We start from the raw sequence: 15,530 nt of genomic DNA on the forward strand, positions 1-15,530 counted from the left end.
CCCAGTTTCCTTAACTGTAAAGTGGGAATTATTAGGAGTTAGGAGAGAGTTGGCAGATTTCGTATAAAAACAAAACAAAGTAGGAAGTATTTCTCAAATGGAACATTCTTATGCTGAAATTCGGCTCTAACTAGACACACCTGTATTTTATCTAGCAATACTATTTTAGCATTACGGTTACAACAATGTAACCCTGTAAAGAATTTAGACTAGTCCATAGCACTTAGTGCGCATTCCGGAGCTCCTTATTAAATTTTGGGTCTGATTCCCAAGCCCTTTTTTTTTTTTAATCTCACTTTGAGCTTAGTTTCCACATAAACTTTCAGTCAAGCGAGGGTGATACTACCGTAAATTTCTATTAGTGTTTTACTGTTTTTAAAGCTCTTTCAATTAAGGCCTGGCCAATGGCGGAAAGCTCCCGAGGAAACACAAGAGCTCGGGTTACAAAGGGCGGTCGCTGCAGTCGCAGCACTAGCTTCTCTGACCAGCCTGGCGTCCACCCTCGCCCCGCCCCCTCCCCATCACGGCCACTCAGCGGCCGCCCCGCGCCCCGCCTCACTCCTATAGGTCCTTCCCGGACAGGCGAGGCCTTTCCATTTTCCCGCCTTCCCCAGCCCCTCCACAGCCCGAAACCTGACTGGCTCACAACGTCACCGCCCTGCCTTCCGTGAGAGCCCCGCCCTTCCGGACACCGCATCCCCCTTCCTCCGCCTCCTGCCGCCTCAGCAGCCTGCCAGTTCCCAGGCCTGGGCTTCGGGTAGGAGGTGGGAGGGGAGTGGGAGGGACGGGCGGAGCCCCCCTCCCGAGGAGTCGCTGGAGGCGGGGACTGGAGGGAGGGGCGGGGCTAATCGCCTTGGCGCCTCGTTGCCATGGCAGCGGGGGAGGGCGGAGGGAGGGGAGGAAGCGAACGGGAGGGGGATGTGGTACTGCTGCGGCCGCCACCGCAGCTGCCGCTGCCTGCTTGTGGCCGCGTCTTCCCGGAGGCGGCTACTGGAAGCTGCCAAGAGCAGCTGTGGTGCTCTGCCATATTGTGTCTTCCCCTACCCATCCCTCGCCCCTCCGCTGCGGCGGCCGAGCTGACGGTGAGTCCCGAGCGGAGCGGCGCCTTCCCCAGCCGGCGCTGCCCGGCGTCCGTGCTCCCGGCCCCGAGCCGCGCCGCGGCTCCCGGGCTCGGGGACAGCGCGTGCGGCAGGCGCCGGGCGTGGGGCGCGGAGGCGGCTGTCCCGTGACGCGCCCGGACATTTTTGTCCCGTGATGAATTGGCGCCGCCACGGGAGTCTTCCCTTGCGCGTGGCTTGGGTGGTTTGTGGGCTCCCGGGGGGCGGCGAACTGAGGGTAGTGCGGCCCGGTGAGGAGTTAGGAGTTTTTCTTGAGGGGTGTAATGACGGCCCGGGAGCGGGTGTCCACGGCGGAAACCGCGGCTAGTGTTGCCGGCGCTTCGGAAAGGCTTGGAGGTGGCCCCGAGGACTCTTCGGGCTCGACTCGGGGCGAATCTACTGTTGAGGGAAGCGCCCCAAGCCCGTCGGGAGTCATTGCCGGAACCCCTCCCCCGGCTTGAAGTGCAGCGAGACGTGCCGGGCGTGGAGTTCTCGTCCGGCCCCGGGCGGACTGGCTGGGCCGGGCCAAGTAGAGCCCGGGGAGGCGCCGGGCGCGGCCGGCAGTGAACTCCGAACAGCCGGGCGGCCGAGCGTTGGGGTGGGCAGGGCTGGGTCCCGGATGTGGGGGTGGCAGACCTCGGCACGCTCGGGCCCTTCCTCCAGCGGGCGCCCGGGGGTCCGCCGAGGGTGCTATCTCGGGGTGGGAGTTAGTGTTTCTGCTCTGCAATATGGACACTTCCTGTTCGCAGCTTCTCTTGGGCCCTCTATCTCTGCCCTTCAGTTCTTTTTACTGGGAAGGCGAGAGGTCGTGAGGGCGTGTGCGAGGTCCCTCAGCCCTTCTGAGTTCGCCCCGCGGCAAAGCCAAGAGTTTGGAACCCGGGAAGAAGGTGGGAGTCAGGGGAAAGCCGCCCAAATGTATAGTGCTAAACTCCACCCCGTTACCCCTTTGCAGAATGCCTCTGTTCCCATCGCCGCTCACGAGAGTTAGCGTGTCTTAATTCAGTGGGGGCACACTCTCGGGAATCTTCCGGGACCTGATTTTCTGCTTTAAAATCTCTTTAAAGCAGCCCCTGTATTTCGTTTTCTATTTATAGATAAAAGCCTTAGCGTGCAAGGAAATGACACACAACTTTGTTTCTTTCACCCCAACTCTGAGGTTTTGGGAAGAGGTCGATTGTTATTTCCAGGTTAGTTTACGCTGTTAATCCTGTCTTCTGATTGTGACAGCCACGTGGCCGACTGAGTGTCATTGAGTGCCCTAGCGCCGCTAGAGCAGAGGCTTCAGTGGCAGCCAGGGGCTTTGTAGCCCTGTAGTTGCTTTGCACCTTCATGTGGTGTTTCCTGAGATGGGGAAGTGGAAAAAGCTGAATTGTTACTCTCTTATCTCTGTTCAAACCAAGTCGACTTCTCCCTGTTTTCTTGCAGTCCGTGTAAGGTGCTTTCTCCTATTTTGATGATTCGTATTTAAAATCTAAGCAGTATTAGGTACCATGAAGGAGTGTTGGGGAACAGAAGAGTACATTATGGAGTTTCTCAACTCGGGGGGAAAAAATCCGTTTGAATTTCAGAGTGGTTAATAAGTTTCTAATGTAATCAGAAGTAATCACATTCTGGAGGATTTGTTTTTGATAGTTTCATTATGACCTGAAAAGATGTATTACTAGTGGAAATACTTGTTCAGAGATAAAATACTTTGTTTGATTTGTGCATGGGCACTTTTCTTTTTTTTTTAAGGGAAAGTATTAACAGCTAGTATAGATGTTAACATCAACAGATTTTAAAGAAATGAAATTGTTTTAGAATATATAAAAGTAAGAGATCAAGGGCTGAAGATCAAAAATAACAAAAAGCAAAATAAATATATTATTAAATTATTTTAAAGTAAGATAAGTTAAAAAAAAGGTTGAAGATAGATATTTGGACAGTTTGGAGTTTTCAGAATTTATGTATCAATACATACAATTTAAGTACATGCAATCTTTGATTTCATCATGTTAAATTTTGTAAATGTTTTGGCGAATTTGAATTATTTCTGTAACATATGTTTTTATTTGCATCAGTTTTATTTGAAGAGTGCTAAACCACAGGAAACATTTAGAATTATGTGTAAAAGTTATAGCAGCACCATTCATTAGAATTTTAATATGCCATAATAATGGTTTTCAGGGAAGCTAATAGCTAAAAAGATTGGAGAGGCTTCAGTGCAGAAGAGACAATGCAATTGAGAAGTGAATATGTGGAGTGACCACTGAGACCAGTGCATAGTTGAGAAAGAAAACTAAATGAGATGAAAAAGTACTTATATAATGGAGGAAATACTGGAAACATATGCTGGGAGATAACTACATTAATAGTTACGGGATGTGGCTATCAAATAAAACTTTACAAAGTGCCATCCAAACAAGGATTAATCTTGTTCTTGTGGCAGCTTGTGTATGTGTGCCTTGCTTTTGGATTGTTATCATTTTCGCAACTGGATTTTGCATACTTGCAAAAAGGTCCTCCAGAATAAAGGGCCCAATTCTTTGTTCATTTCTTAGGGAAGAAAAAGTACTCTAGGATTTGATCCTTATTCTTGGGTTGAAGAGACATGATTAATACATGTGAAAAAAAATTACAGTGTGAGATGATGTAATTAGGAGTTAAATTGTATGATGCAGGCAGGTACTGTAAGAGTTGAGAAGGAAATTAGAAGGTATGAGTAAGATAGAGGGGTAACTTCTTGAAGAGAGTAAGATTTTTGCTTTCAGAAGTCCCACTAGATTAATCTTCCTAAAGATTATATCACTCTTAATGACCAAAAGCTCTTATATCAAGAGTAATATCAAATTTCTTCTCAAGAGTTTTTGAGATTTGGACCTAGTCTCCCATCTTATCTTCCACAGGAACTGTTCATTATTTACTGCTTCAACATGGTGTAACAATTTACTTCTTTTTCCCTTGGCTGATACAACATTTTTCTGTTGGAAAGGCACCTACACACGTCCTCTTAACCACTGAAAATCTACTCAAACTTGAGGCTTGGTTAAAATGTTAATTGTCTTGAGAGCCTTGGAATCATTTTAGATCTGCCTTCCACCTCTCCAGTGGAAAAGTCTTCTTCTCTTGGGTTGTAGCACGCTATACTACCTTGTGTGTGGTTTTTAATAAATAGTTTTCGAGCACCTACCATTTGTCAGGCACTGTTATGAGAACTAAGGCTACAGCGTTGCAAAACAGATTCCCTATTCTTCATCCCAAGAAAATTAAAGTCTTTGACCACCCAGAGGAGTCTTCCCTCCACCGCCCCCAGATAGATGCTTAGTATTTGATTATTTTCTGAATAAAGGAAAGGCAGCACTTACAAGGTAGAGAGATGGATTGAAAGTATGTATGAACGGTACGAAAGAATAACCAATTATGGATGCCCTAGCAAACATCACTTTTGAATTTAAACATGGTGTAATCCAAAAAAAAAAAAAAAAAAGATGTCATTTAAGCCTGGGAATGAGGGGATAAAGTCCTTATTTGAGGAAGGTTCATTTGACAGCATTGTGCAAGGCTAGTTATTGACTATGGAAGGGGAATAACTTTGAGAATGAGGTTTGGAAAGGGAACATAATCAAGAAGATGGTGAGTTTAGTTAGAGTGTAATGTGAGTAGAAGATATCAAGGTGAATATAATCTTTAATGACTATAGAGATTAGAGGTATGAGATAGTTCATTCAATATAGAGATGACAGCTGATGTTACAATTTTTTGTTACAGAGTTACTAAGTGAAGTATGGAGGCCTAAAAATGATGCTTTGGAAAACAAAAGGAGCATCTGCTTTGGTCATATGTGACTTCATAGTTAATACTGTAGACTTGTTCAAAACCTTAATTTACACTGTATGAGAGTGCTACCAAATATAAAGGATCCAATAAAATGTTTATCACCATTCACTTCCAAAGGATTTTGATTCATATATTTATTTCCCTTGCCCTTTTTTTAAATTTAAATAAACTTTTGGTTTTAGAATAGTTTTACAATTACAGAAAGTAGCCAGACAGTAGAGTATACCTCACCCAATTTACCCTATTGTTAACTTCTTACATTACTATGGTACAGTTGTCATAACTAAGGAAACAAAGTTGCTAATTTACTATTCACTAAATTGCATACTTCATTAGTTTTTCCCAAGTGTCCTTCTTCTGTTTGAGAATTCTAGTTTCTCACATTTTTCTTATTTTTGATGATTGTGAGAGTTTTTAGGAGTACCAGTCAGAAATCTTATAGAACATCCCTCAATTGAAAATTACTTGATGTTTTCCTCATGAGTAGACATGGGTAATGGGTTTTAGGGAGGAAGACCACAGAGGTGAAGTGCCATTCTCATCACAGCATATCAAGGGTACATACTGACAACAAAAAATTGATGTTAACAGGCTTTGATTGCTTGTTTGAGGTCTTTGTCAGGTTTCATTCCCCACCCATTTATACTCAGCTGTTTGGAGTCAAGTTGCCAAGCAAGGCTCACGCTCAAGGCCTTGACCTAATTTTGATTTGTGTATTTTTTAATTTTCCTCAACCTAATTTTCCTGTCCATAAATAAACATCAAGCTTGGGCAGATATTTATCGAGCATCTACTGTATTTAAGTGCTGTATTTAAGTATCCGAGCATCTACTGTATTTAAGTATATCTCTTGTGGTGAACAAGAGACATCATTCTACCCTTTTGGAGTCGGCCTGATGTGAACATAAAATAGAATATATCCGCTCACCTATATAGGTCTTATTTCATTGACAGTTGTAAACATAGTATTACTGTAAGCCTAAAAGGCTAAATAAAGCTAAGTAGCCATGTAGAAATATGCTGTTATTGTAAAAGTTAAATATGTATACTATTAAAATAGCCATCTTTTTGCTACCAACATGAATAATGGAAAATTATTTTGATTCTCTCCAAGTAGGTGTAGTATTGTTAAGTTAGAATAGTTTAATTATCATTAATTATCTTCATATCTTATCAAGTTTGCACATTGTACAAGAAAATTTTTGACTTCTTGATTGTATTTTCATAGATATTTGCTGCTTTTGCTACTTAGAGGTTTTTTTTCCCCCCTCAGAAGTGCTTTGAAAGATAATGTTGAGTAAGAATTTCAGTTAATTTTTTCTGTTTAATTGGGTTAACTGAAAGCATTTTTACGTTGAACTCTTATTGAAATTCTCTCTAAAATGCATTGCTAATACATTTACACTTTTCACATTTTATAATGTTCAGCTGACTGAGCATAATTTATTATTTAAATTAGAATTTTGACACAGAGTACAGTTATTTTGAATTTTTTATATAACCTTAGAAGTAGAGAATTGAGGAAATTGATGAACTTACATCCTTGTGGTTTATTTGTCTTAAAAGAGGAATTACAGGAAAAAAGGAAGAGATTTCTTGTAAATTGAGATTTTACTGTTCCATCTGTCTGCCCTAACTTTCTGTCCAATTCTTCCTGAAAAGTTCAGGTTAAATTCTTCATCTATGCTGAGTGAGCAACACTTACTAATAATCATAGCAACAATTCCTACCTTTTATCAAGTGCCTGCTATATTCTGACATGGTATTATATTAGACACATGAATATATAATTATCCATAATGACTGGGCAGGATATATTTTATTCTTATAAAGAGACAGAAGTTATGTAAATACCGAGCTGAGTGTTTGAACCCAGGTCTGTCAGATTTTAAAATTTCATATTCTTTGTACTGTGACCCGAAGTCTTTGAAAAATGGATGTTTGCCAGGATGAGGTAGATGTTTCTTTCCCAGGAAAAAATAAGGAAGAATACAGTTTAGAGAAAGCAAACTAATATTTATACAATGCTTATTCTGTGCCCAGGTGGCTCTAGTGGTAAAAGAACCTGCCTTCCAATGCAGGAGACACAGATTTGATCCCTGGATTGGGAAAAGCCCCTGGAGGAGGGCATGCCCAAGTTTAACCCACTCCAGTATTCTTGCCTGGAGAATCCCATGGACAGAGGAGCCTGGCAGGCTACAGCCCGTAGGGTCACACAGAATCAAACAGGAATGAAGTGACTTCGCACATTTTGTGATATGAAGGCCACTACTTTGTTGTCATAGTGAATTAAATAAGTAGTGTTATTCCTTGGGATGTAAGGGGGTGAAGTCATTTGTCAGAGACACATAAGTAAGTTGGTAGGTTATGGGTCTGCTTGACTTCAAAGCCTTATTACTCTTTTACTTCTCTAGTACAGAATGCTGCTTTATTTACTCATTTAAACATTTGCTTACTAAATGTTACGGTATGTGGCTGAGAATAAAAATGAATGTATTTTTGTTCTGCCTACAAGGATTTATATTCTAGTACAGCATTTCTTAAATGGATGATAGAGAATCAATATAGTAAATTGTGACCAATGTTTCTTAAAAAATACAATCAAATAGAAAATGTGAGTGTGTTGTATGTGGTAAGGGTAAAAGTGTTATTTCATTTTGTTTCAGTTATATATGTAAGCATGTCATGGTTCTCTTATAAAAATGTATTTCTTATTGTGGGGTAGCATCAAAAGTTCGAAAACTACTGGTCTAGTGCCTGAATTAGAAAGGTAAGCAAATAATGGTGAATAATCAGAAGTAGCAAGTAAGTTCTATATGTCTGAGCCACCAGGGAAGCCCAAGTTCTGTAATAGTACCCTAAGTAGGATGCTGAGGAAGCATGATTGGAAAAATTAAGTAATTCAAGGAAGGCTCCTAGAGAGAGAACTTTGAGTCTCTGAAACATAGGGTGGAGAGCCTGAAATACATCTTAAGGAGTAAAAGAGCACTGGATATTTAGGAAGCTTGGAGGTGTGAAATCGGTGCAAACAGAAGCCAGATTTTGTATGGATTTGTCAGCCACCACGCTAAAGATTTTAGATTTTATTAGGCCCGTGGTTTTTCTGAAACCTCATGGCATTCTTTTGCTAAAGAACAGATATATTAATATATTTGATTCTATCATATAATCTAGAAACAATTTTAGGAACAGAAAATTTGACCGTGTAACAGGTATATAGTATAAAATGATGTGAGCACAACTGTTGATCACAACCAAAAAAAGGTGAAGCATTTTTAAGGGGACTATCAAATGTTCCTTTTCTATTTTTTCTTGCATTTTTGCTATTGCCAGCAGACTAATGGTAGCAGGTGCTAAAGTTTGAAGAAAACGTTATGAGAAAATTGTTCATTTTTTCCTTTGAATTTGAAAACAACCGTTACTCAATTTTGAGGACAGTAGGGGCCCTTTATTGGAACGTTAGTATTTCTGTAAGCCAAAGTTTGCAACCTTTACCTCCAGCTGTGTTTTGTTGGGCTTGAAATATTTAAAAAACAAAACAAAACACTTTTTTTTTGCCTGTTTGCTAATATTTAAATGTTGGTGCATTTCACACAAAAATCTAGAGTTCTTTTGTCCCTTGGAAAAAATGAATATTGTGGCAGCATTGGTTTCATAGTTTTGATTGGCTGAAACTTATAAGTAACTGCCCTCTTTTGGCAGTGTCCATCTTTCTTACAGAAGACCAGCTTTACTTGTTTGTTGCCTGCCTGGTTCTTGTAAGGCTTTTGAATTGTCTGCTGTGTACTGTCATTTTGTGAAATCCCTTTAAAAAAGGGGGGAAAAATCCTCTTTAAAAAGAGGATTTGGGGTCTTTGAAAGATCATTCTGCTAGAATTGGGGAAGATGAATTGGAGGAGTATGAGAGGCATCTGGTTAAAATACTAAGTAGGCGGGATGTCCTTTTCTTCTTCTGTCCTTTTCTTCCATAGTACTTTGTACCTTTCTCAAAGCACTTACTGTATATAGCTTTCTCTTATCTGTGTTACTTATTTCTTCAACTGAATTGTTAGCACCTCATACATAACATGGGCATCCCAGGTGGCACTAGCAGTAAAGAACCTGCCTGCCAATGCAGGGGACACTAGTTCGATCCCTGGGTGGGAAAGATCCCTTGGAAGAGGTCATGGCAACCCACTCCAGTATTCTTGCCTGGAGAATCCCATGGTCAGAGGAGCTGGGCGGGCTACAGTACATAAGGTCACAAAGATTCAGACGTGACTGAAGTGACTTAGCACACATAGCATATGCTGAGTGAATGCTTGTTGAATTTAATTATGTTTATTTTTAAAATCACCATGTGTGTTTTTCTCAAAGGTGAGTTTTCTTGGCAGTTTTAGAGTATCTCTCAATGGAAAAAATCTTTTGCATGTTTTAAGTATTGCAGTTTACCTTAAGAATGAGTAAATGCCAGATACTTTTAGAGCATGTGTTACATGTGAAAAACAGATCACGTCAGTTATGTATAATAAGATGGTGGACTTTTTAATTCGTTGTCCTGGTTGCCAAACATCAGGATGAAACACTGGGAAGCCTGTCTCTTGGTTTGTCCTGTAATTTTATTAAGTCATTTTGAAGGTTATTCCAAGATGTTTTTGTTACTATGTTTTGTACTGATAGCTAGAAGTAGTAACATAAAAACAAAGATCACGGCTGGTGCTGCTGCTGCTAAGTCACTTCAGTCGTGTCTGAATCTGTGTGACCTCATAGACGGTGGCCCACCAGGCTCCCCGTCCCTGGGATTCTCCAGGCAAGAACACTGGAGTGGGTTGCCATTTCCTTCTCCAGTGCATGAAAGATCATGGCATCTGGTCCCATCACTTCATGGCAAATAGATAGGGAAACTGGAAACAGTGACAGACTTTATTTTCTTGGGCTCTAAAATCACTGCAGATGGCGACTGCAGCCATGAAATTAAAAGGCACTTGCTCCTTGGAAGAAAAGCTATGTCCAACCTAGACAGCGTGTTAAAAAAGCAGAGCCATCACTTTGCTGACAAAGGTCCGTCTAGTCAAAGCTACGGTTTTTCCAGTAGTCATGTATGGATGTGAGAGTTGGACCATAAAGAAAGCTGAGCACTGAAAAATTGATGCTTTTGAACTGTGGTGTTGGAGAAGACTCTTGAGAGTCCCTTGGACTGCAAGGAGATTCAACCAGTTGAATCTGAAGGAGATCAGCCCTGGGATTTCTTTGGAAGGAATGATGCTAAAGCTGAAACTCCAGTACTTTGGCCACCTCATGTGAAGAGTTGACTCATTGGAGAAGACTCTGATGCTGGGAGGGATTGAGGGCAGGAGGAGAAGGGGATGACAGAGGATGAGATGGCTGGATGGCATCATTGACTCAATGGACGTGAGTTTGTGTGAACTCCGGGAGTTGGTGATGGACAGGGAGGCCTGGTGTGCTGCGATTCATGGAGTTGCAAAGAGACATGACTGAGCAACTGAACTGAACTGATAGTTATTTTCTAAAATTTCTAATGCTTTTTACTGTTAAAATGTAGATGCTAAAAACCACCCAAGAAATGTGTAGCTTAGTGAATTATTCTAAGGCCAACCCTCATGTAACCATCCTTCATGTTAAGGAATAGAATTTTGCCAGCTACTTTAGATGCCCTTTTACATGCCTATTTCAAAGCATAGCTCCTTTTCTTCAAAATGTAACCAGTATTCTAGCTTTTCTGAGAATCACTTAAGTTTCCCAACTATGTATTCTTATACAGTATGGGTAGCCTGTTTCCTCTTTATTTCTTTCTGATTAACTTTTCTTCCTTTTCATTCTCTGTTTCTCTTAAGGCTTTGTATGTTTATTTTTTCTCTTCTTTACTTAGGTCTTCATTTCTGAAAGTTTTTTTTCCCCTCTTTTATTTCAGATTATTTCTTGAGCTCTGTTTTATTTCTGAACTTTTCTAACTCTGATATATGGTTTTTTTTCATGTCTTATGTAATTTTTAAGCTCATTTTTGTGTTTAACATTTAACATGAGATCTAGCCTCTTAAAATTTTAAGTGTACAATACAGTATTGTTAACTATAGAAGCTCTGTTGTACAGCACATCTCTAGTATTGAACATACTCATTTTGTGTGATGGAAACTTTTACCCATGGTCCCTGTTTCCCGTCTGCTTCCGAATTTAACTGTTTTTCTGTTTCTCTTATTGTAACTTTGTGTGATATTCTTCCTCAATGCCTTTCATCATTTCTTTACATGAAACTAGTTTTCTTGAACTTCTAGGAGGAGGCTTGGTTCTGATAACTCTTTTAACTTCACATTCCTGTTTTGTTGTTGTTGTTGTTCAGTATTTTAAGAATGGTGAATGGCTTTCTGAGATTTCCCAGCTCTGTTCTACTCTGGTATTCTGTCTGGACTCTCTTTTATCTCTTTTTTCTCTATCCTGCTTAATTTTTTTTTGCCATTCCTAGTACTTCCTCTTAAGCTTAGAGTTTGTCTTAGAAGAGAGCCCCAAATGTCAAGTTTTGAATGCTCAAAGGGACTAGATTGTTCCATGCTTGTAGGAACTGTAGCCTTACTGTAGTCTCCTTGCATTTAGTTTCAGCTTTTGTTCAGTACAAACCGCCTGTCAGTAGTTTCCAGGTCGTTTTGTTCTCAAGTCCCTCCTTGCTTCCCTCTGTCTTCTCCCAGACACTGACAGAAAGTAAGACTGTGGACTGTTGGTGATTTGTTTAAGCCCTTTGTTTTTTGGGGTTGGTGGGGAGACTTTGTTAAACATAGTTTTGTAGATATCCGTATTACCTGTGGGTTTGGGGTTTGCTGTCTAGTTGCTCACTCTGTTTTTATGTGAAGATTTTCAAGGAATCAAAATTTATTACCACCAAAGTTACTATCTTCTCAAAATCCTTTTCCTAATTTAATTTGGGGAGTGCGCATGTCTTTTTCCCCTCAGATCTTAACAAAAAACTTTCATTTCTTCTGAAATTATTGCCACTTGATACTGTCCACTGATTGTAGGTACATGTTACAAAACTCTGAACCTGTTGTTTTACCATGATTATTTATTTGTAATAAGAGAACCTTTAAGAATCTATTAAAGATCCTTTCGGAAATTGTGAAAGGGTAATGGGCTTGCCTTTCTGTTGCGTGCATACAAGTGTTCGTGCTTTGACTTGTAATGCTTTAGCTTTTTCCAGTATTTAAAAGCTAACCTACATTTAGGTTACCGTACAGTGATACACCTAGAACCGTTCTTAAATTATGGAGCAAAAATGGGTTAAATACTAAGAATCAGATGCATGTAAGTAAATAATTGCAGTATGAGACATACACTTCTAGACGTAGATTCTAGTGCTGTGGAAACAGAGTGAGAACTTTCCCCAAGGAATGGGATATAGTGAGGTGGGTTTCATAGTCATAATGGGGCTTTATTAATGCTGTGTCAGTACCTTTGATAACTCATCTTCCCTATTTTGTCAGACTTTTCCTTTGGTAGTTCTTTATACAAATGGGTTAACAGTAGGCTTCCTTTAATTGCAACTTCAAAATAGCATATTGTTCACATGGAATTAAAATAATTGATGTCTTAAAGTTTTCTTTTGTGATAAAATTTCTTAAGTAGAGAAGTGAAATTTAGGAAGTGAAAAGATCACAGAGCATAGTGGAACATAGTATCTAACGTAATATTATCATTGCAGTATAATTTAAATATAATTTTACCTTTGTGTTTCTTGTCTAGTTGGCAGCAAGTTAGAACCAAGTTGTACTTGCTTGAAGTATTCTTCTTAGGTGTGTGGAGCCCATTATTTCCTAGTCTCTTCTGGGTTTTATTAGTTTTTTATTTACTTTATAATATAGAACTTTAGTGTTTATAAAGGGATTTCATGTTGATTATTTCTTTTGCGCTGTTGACACAAATAACCACTGTAAAAAGAGGACATATAAACACATTTAGAACATTGTTAAGAGAGACTGAAAATCCCTAAGAGAAGTTCAGGTGGGAATTACATGGAGGAATTGTCATTAAATGAGGCCATAAATATTAGGGTTTTGACTGAATAGTGGTAGGGAGGGTAAACAATCCAGATGTTGCAGGAGAAAGCAGATATTCTGTTTAATAACACATATCTTTAATAATTTAGCATAAATATATCTGACGTCAGTAAGTGTTCATATAAGATTAGCTTAGTCCTGTTTTAAAGAGGACTTAATTTTATGGTAACTTACTTTTGTGGGGGTGTTTGTTTTTATTTGCCTGTTTATTTTTACCTGTGCTGGGTCTTTGGTGCTACATGGACTTTTCTTCAGTTGTGGCGAACAGGGGCTGCTCTCTAGTGGTGGTGTGCGGCTCCTTATTGCAGTGGCTTCTCCTGTTGTGGAGCACAGGCTCTGGGGAGCCCGAGCTGCAGCAGTTACTGCATGTGGGCTCAGAGGTGGAGGCTCCCAGCACTCGAGGACCGGCTAAGGTAGTTATGGTACACGAGCTTAGTGGTGTGTGTGGGATCTTCCTGGATCAGGGATTGAACCTGTGTCTCCTGCACAGGTAGGCGAATTCTTTACCACTGAACTGCCAGGGGAGCCCCTGTATTGTTTTTAGAATTACATAAAAAATCAGTATATTAAATCAGCCATATACAGTCTTAAGTTCTAATTTTGCTTTCCAAATTTGTTATGGGGGCATTAGTAATGCAAGATATCACTGTTTGCCTTTATTAAATTTATTTTGATCATGAATGTGCTTTTAAAAGATGCTTATTTTCAGTGGAACAATTTAATTTACTGTATACTTACTGCATGGCTGACTAATTATGGCTTATATTCAAAGCACTGAAAGCCATATTACCCATAAATAAATTTTGGTGACAAAGAATACCACCTGTTTGTATTCTCATGCCAACCAAATTTATCTTTTTACTTTAGGACATTTGATCTGTTGATTTTTCAGGTTTCTGAAACTTTGTTCCTTTCAAAATAGCTTTTCAAGTACAGTTATAGCACTATCGAAAAACTGAAGTGCTGGTTGGCTTCCTGGTTACAATATGGTGATATTACTTCTCATTCTACATGGTAGAGGTATTTTCCTTCCATTTGTGTTTTGTTTACTTTTCTGTACTGTTTTTTTCAGCTTCTAATGTACTTTTCTTCAGACATGACATTGATCGTCATCCCAAAGGTTGAGAAGATGGGTCTTCTTAAGCTAGATTTACACCAAAAGCTACTAGTGCTTTTTTTTCTATCATGTTTCATAACATGTAAGATAAACTCGTGCTGTGTTTTAGATACTAATAAAAGTTACAAATTATTTTGTCATTACCTTGTCTGATTGTTTTCAACCCCGTGAACTGGGACTCACAGTCCCACCAGGCTTCAACTGTCCATGGAATTCTCCAGGCAAGAATTCTGGAGCGGGTAGCCTTCCCTTCTCCAGGGGATTTTCCCAACTGAGGGATCAAACCCAGGCCTCCTGCATCGCAGGCAGATTCTTTACTGTCTGAGCTACCAGGGAAGCCTTTAAAAGCATTTATTCAGTTCAGTTCAGTTGCCCAGTCACGTCCGACTTTGCGACCCCATGAATCACAGCACGCCAGGCCTCCCTGTCCGTCACCAATTCCTGGAGTTCACTCAGACTCAGGTCCATCGAGTCCATGATGCCATCCAGCCATCTCATCCTCTGTCATCCCTTTCTCCTCCTGCCCCCAATCCCCCCCAGCATCAGAGTCTTTTCCAATGAGTCAACTCTTCGCATGAGGTGGCCAAAGTATTGGAGTTTCAGCTTTAGCATCAGTCCTTCCAAAGAACACCCACGACTGATCTTTAGAGTGGACTGGTTGGATCTCCTTGCATCCAAGGGTTAGAAATACCTATGTTTCTCAACAGAGAAAATTTTCACTCAACTTAGATCTATTGTGGACTATTTTTTGAAACCAGTGTCTCTCTGAAAAGCGGGTTATGTGCTAGGGTTCATTAAGAAAAAGGGTAATTTGGTCTTTATACAGAGAATATCAGGTTTCTTTACTGGTTTAGAAAAGGCAGAGGAACCAGAGATCAAATTGCCAACATCCGCTGGATCATGGAAAAAGCAAGAGAGTTCCAGAGAAACATCTATTTCTGCTTTATTGACTATGCCAAAGCCTTTGACTGTGTGGATCACAACAAACTGTGGAAAATTCTGAAAGAGATGGGAATACCAGACCACCTGACCTGCCTCTTGAGAAATCTGTATGCAGGTCAGGAAGCAACAGTTAGAACTGGTCATGGAACAACAGACTGGTTCCAAATAGGAAAAGGAGTACATCAAGGCTGTATATTGTCACCCTGCTTATTTAACTTCTATGCAGAGTACATCACGAGAAATGCTGGACTGGAAGAAACACAAGCTGGAATCAAGATTGCCAGGAGAAATACCAATAACCTCAGATATGCAGATGACACCACCCTTATGGCAGAAAGTGAAGAGGAGCTAAAAAGCCTCTTGATGAAAGTGAAAGAGGAGAGTGAAAAAGTTGGCTTAAAGCTCAACATTCAGAAAACGAAGATCATGGCATCTGGTCCCATCACTTCATGGGAAATAGATGGGGAAACAGTGGAAACAGTGTCAGACTTTATTTTTCTGGGCTCCAAAATCACT

At 40.5% G+C, this 15,530-nt stretch overlaps 1 protein-coding gene across 1 annotated transcript in view; it reads left to right on the plus strand.

Annotated features, from left to right (window-relative positions):
* The first annotated feature begins 986 nt into the window (after positions 1-986).
* The window catches only part of FOXN2 (forkhead box N2), a 53,095-nt gene continuing 38,551 nt past the window's right edge, over positions 987-15,530 (plus strand). The window contains exon 1 of the mRNA XM_052649334.1: positions 987-1,082. The gene's annotated coding sequence lies outside the window, so the exon portion shown is untranslated. The remainder of the gene's footprint in view (positions 1,083-15,530) is intronic.

This window comes from Budorcas taxicolor, chromosome 11 (assembly GCF_023091745.1).
Source record: "Budorcas taxicolor isolate Tak-1 chromosome 11, Takin1.1, whole genome shotgun sequence".
Lineage (NCBI taxonomy): Eukaryota > Metazoa > Chordata > Mammalia > Artiodactyla > Bovidae > Budorcas > Budorcas taxicolor.